We start from the raw sequence: 5,391 nt of genomic DNA, 5'->3' as shown, positions 1-5,391 counted from the left end.
GTTCGTGTGGTTTGTGGCCCTCTTGTTTTTAGGGAGCTTGCCCTTTTCCATTCCCACAATTGCGTCAGGTGGAACAAGTCCATAAGTGGTTGAAGAAAGGTTCTTGGGGTTAGCTTGTTCCTTTCACACCATTAATTGAAATAGTTATCCAGTAGTTTTACAATGACACTTTAAGCAGTAGCTGTCTTGTTTTACCATACCATATTTACCATACTTGTACGTTTGTTGTTGGAAAGCCAATGCGCCAGTTAATTTCTGTGTTATTTTTTTCTGCTTTGGTGAAGAAGGACACGCTTTCCCTTACTTTATCAGAAAGTAATGGTGTCAACCATTGCCATTTGAGTTGACTGAAAGAGACCAAGCATGCCAATGTACATAATACAATGTGGCCTATATGTGTGGCCCTTTCAATCTGTTTTAGTTGAAGGCAAAGTTGCACATTACCAACTACAACATGAGTCCCCAAATTATATAAAATGGTTGTTCTTTGTACGCTCTTTGTACTTTTAATGGAATTGGATTTGAATAAAATCGTTAAAAACAATCATCATGTATTAGATTTAGTAATGACTGTTGAATAAAGAAATACATCATTTATTGTACTGTCGACAGTCACTGCATTTAAAAAGTCCTTTAGTCATGGACATAGTTATAGTTACATGTACCAACTGAATTATACTGACGTTTTATAGCAGCAATTACATTTTGCTATATTTTTTCAGTTTGTTCGTATAGAATTGCGTTGCTTTTGATGTGTTAACAGGTTCCAATGGGAGACATGTTGTGTGTGTATATTATTACATAATTTGATTAGAAACACAAAAATATGACAAATTGTATTTCTGAACATTAAGCCAAGCAGTATCATCCATGTAACATATATCTACTATGAAACATGTTAAACTTAAAAGGTACTCCAAAACATTGCCCCTTGCAAAAAAGGACGCAAATAAGTTCCACTGTTTGACTGTGAATGAATTTATATTAACTAGCAAAAAAAAAAAAAGAAACTGATACTGATCTTGAAAATATTCCTTTGAATATTCTAAGTCAAGATAACAATTTACAAATAGCCAGAGTGAGTGCAGCACAAAATAATTAAATATGACCACAGTTAATTAAATTTGTAAACACAGAAAGTACACACTTTTTTAAATTGTCTTTTGGATGGTTTTTCTCATTTACAAAACGAATAAAAACACAAAAAAATCGGCAGCAAGATCAAGACGTTAGACTGGGAAAATGTTAAATTAGATCATTTTCTCAAATTCATAAATTAAATGCCTGAGGGTCTGAGAAACCACCCTCAGAGATTTTTAATTTTTGTCTTGCATTTTTCCGATTTTATACTTACTACTTGAACAACTGCATTGAATTTTTGCATTAAAATTTAGATAGACTTATTAGGCGCTCAATACACTGTATAAAATTTCATATAATTATGTGTAACAAGGCGGAAAAAGTCAACAAAATTCTAGACTGTCGTCGCCGTCGGCTCGCTTCTCAAAGTATCACATTGCGAAAACCTAGCAAGTTTGGTCAGTCTGTTAGAGTCCCTGAGACCAGCCATTTGGCGAGCTCCACTCCTGAGAGCCTCACCAACAAATACTTGAGGTCACTGATAGCCACATACCGATTCAGACACCATGTTGAACAATTGAAAAGGCAATATGTGAACTTCAACACCTTTCTGTACATTCCTGAAATTGATCTGATAACTGGGGACGTTTATCATGAAAGAGAGAATCATTGCCATATTCTTAAAAGGATTTGGAAGCACACCAGAGAAAGTAGTAATTAACAAAATAGGCAAGTTAACTAGTCATACCCTTGGAATGTTTTGTGTTCTTTTTGTTGTTGTTGTTGTGGTTTAAATTTTCTGAACCAGTTTGATTTTTAATTTCCTTTCCTTCAGAGCGTTATAATAGGCATAGAGCAAACAAAAATAAAAATCAGGCTGCTTTGAAAATTTTCTGACCAAAAACAAATTGTAACCATAACATATATCTCGTTTTCACATGATTGGTGTCCTCACACCATTATGTAACAATGCTCAATCCATGCCTTGGTTTTGTGAGTGTTTTTTTTTTTTCTGTATGTGGACTACAATGTAGGTGGACCTGATGGGATGGATTTACAAGGACTTGATGATGCAATGTTGGATGCTAGCACTGCATTGACACATGCAGCACTGTCTGTCAGAGATGCCAAAAGAATGCTTTCATACCTAGTTGCAAAGTTCTCATGGGAAAAGGGATACATTCATGAAAGCAGTTATGTGGAAATCATCGCAGGATGGCATGAGGCAGCTGATGGGCGAGGCCTCACAAAGCGGCAATGACTCAAACAAAATTATGCTATGATTTCAGATGAGTGAATGCCCTGGCACAAAGAGAACCCAGACTTTTCCACTATTGAGGTGGAAAGCCAGCGCCAATTTTTAGCATACTGTTGGCAAGGCTACCATAAGAAGTATCAGTTCCATGGATGTCCCTTCTTCAAACTACTACAGGCCTTCAAGTTAGCGTTCAAGTTAGCCTCGACAAAGTCCATAGATTTGTCGCTGTTGGGGACAATACATTAAGTAATACGGCAGTTTCACTACCATTCTACACAGGTTTGGTGGTAAAACAACCTCTTTCTCTTTTCTCATCTTCAGTGCAAAACTTTATACCAACATGGCCTACCAAGAGATCTCCAAGGCCAAAAACAGTTACTGATGCACTGAAGGCTGAACTTCCCCACTGGAACTTCTCCAGTGCCCCCTTTTCGGCTCCCGCTCTAGAAAACATTGCAAGTGCCCCACATGTCTTGCAGTCCAAACAGTTGATAAAACAATTACAAACTTAGGACAATTTGCAATAGCACAGGCAGAATTGGCCCTCAAAACAGTCTATGGAAATCCCAGTTGTGGCAAGTCTATTGAAGACTACCTTCACTTCATAACCAAGAAACAGACAGTGGCACACATGAGCCCCAAGCAGGCCGTTCCACTGTTTTTCAAGAAACTGTCCAAACTCATGTCACGTCATCTCTCAAGCATTCACTCCAAACTATATCCCACCCATCCAGCTATTGACATGTTTCTTCGCACAAGATGCGGCCTTCTTCTGCCTTGATTTCTTCTCAGACTTGGGTGGAAATCTGACCAAAGAAGTGCTCCTCCTCTATGACAATCAAAGCTTCCTTTTCAGGCAGGCCGTGGGAAAAACTTTGCGTGACAAAGACTATAACACATTTCCCTTACAAAAATACAAGGATGCTCACTTATGTCCCATTGTCAATCTTTTGCAACACTTTAACTTATGTATAAACATGACAGTTGATTTGCATGAAGGCTACCTGTTAAGATCAACAGACAATCATGGTCACGTATCAAATAACCCCTTTGTTTGATCCACCATAGCCAGAAGGCTCACTACCTCTCTTACTGCCATTGGTATAGCCAAGGGAGAAATGATGCACTGACTCCGTAGTGGTTGTTCTTTCCAATTTGATAACAACCTTATTGATTGTCATTTGGCTTTTTCATGGCCTCATGCATAACATGCAAAAGAGATTTACTGTGTTTCTGACTTTTGGGAAGGTTTTGTTGTATTCAAACTAAATAAAGTGTTCTTGTAACAATCCACCTTGTATTGCCTGAGCTGAAGCACCCCTTTGGCAAGGCAAAATTTTTTCAGGCAAAGCAAGTTATCTCCCTAGATAATCAACTGCTCCGTCCATACATCCCTCCAAAAAGGACTGTTTATACAATCTCTGCAAAAAACAATGTGCGCACCCTAAAGTAAATACTGGGCGTTTCATGTCTACCTTTGAAAATAGATTGATATTTAAATATAACGTAGTACAGGTTAGTTAGCTTTTATTATGGTCCTTTTTGATTACGTTATTGATATCTTTATCACGTCTGATTTTTAAGAAAGTGTAACATAGGATATGTACTTTTATTTTATGAGGAATAAAGACCATTATTATCCTTCACCTATGCTAGCACAATTTTGCTCTAATCTTAATGAAAAAGTTTATCGGCTGTCAGTCCATGAACTGTATTTAATCTTATCTGCTTTTGTACAATAATTATAATCATAAATTTTAACCTTTGGGACTATTCTTCTCACATTCAATTCTTATGAATTCTCAATGATAGGTAGACTGTTTTTACCAACCACAACAACAACTTCATTCTACCCCTACAGAGCACTACAGCTGAAATGACATAAAGAGTGCAATGAAATAGAAAAAGGGGTTACTGGCTTCCTAAAATAACTTGAGAGTCAAAGAACATGTTATCTGGAAAAGGCACTTAAAAAGGACTGCAGCACATGTAGTAGTCATCAGTTTGTTCTTTATCATTCCCATAAGCAAGTACAACCCACCCATCACTCCCAGTTTCTGGGTTGCTTCGAGCAGAGGTCTTCAGATCACAATAAGTCTCGATATACATGCACCCCAGCGAGCTGAGTCTTGTGCGATAGTAATTTCTAAATGATGAGAAGATCTGGTAAGCAGAATGAGGTGGTAATTTTTCTTTTCAGATGGTTGGGTACATTCCAGTGTCAAAGATGTGATGTGACACTTGACATTATAAATAAAAAATAAATAAATAAATAAATTATTTGGTCTATCAAAAGTTGTATTATGTGCCTATTAAAACTGGTCAAAACAACATTTACAAAGTTGTGGATGGGTAATTAACATGGTGAAAAGTTAATTGATACAATAATCAGTTGTTTCAACTCCCACTGAACTAAGAGCTTTACAACATTTGGTTGACAGTTCAGTCACTCCATTTAAGGTGGTTGTTAAAGGGAGAGTTTCACAGTTTGGCGCATGTCCGAGCGATGATGTAGGCGCTGTCAAGCTTATTGTTTTTGATCCAATTAGAAGTGAGTACACAACACCGGCAGGATACTGCGGGCAAGCCTTATAACGTGCTGGCATAAAATAAAACTGACCGGCCAATGTTTGTCACGTTTCAGAAAGAACCAAAAAGGCTGCCCATGTAAAACACGTAGGGATTTTTGCAATGCTTTGTGCAAATGTCTCATGACATCCAAGAAATGCCAGAACTTATGCAAACGCATACGGTTTTATTTTAGTACAATGTATTACAGTATATCTCGCGGCATGGATCTCTTTAATTACGCGGTTCAAAAAACCGAGAAGATCCCTCAAACTTACGTACTTAGGACCAGCATTTCATCAGCATTCACAGCATTCAGTGATAAACTGACTATAGTGTGTTCATTCGATAGCCTGATTTTACTAGACCAGCGAGAAGGTGAAGAACGAGAAATCTGCAAGCTTCAAGAGGCCATGCGACCGTTTATAACAACAAGAACACTGAGTGTCTTTCCGAGATGCTAGAATCCATTTGAGAAAACGCAG

This window comes from Pavona decussata, unplaced genomic scaffold (genome assembly GCF_977016875.1).
Source record: "Pavona decussata unplaced genomic scaffold, jaPavDecu1.1 SCAFFOLD_106, whole genome shotgun sequence".
Taxonomy (NCBI): Eukaryota; Metazoa; Cnidaria; class Anthozoa; order Scleractinia; family Agariciidae; genus Pavona; species Pavona decussata.
The sequence above is the reverse complement of the archived record's forward strand: the minus strand, read 5'-3'. Positions refer to the sequence as shown.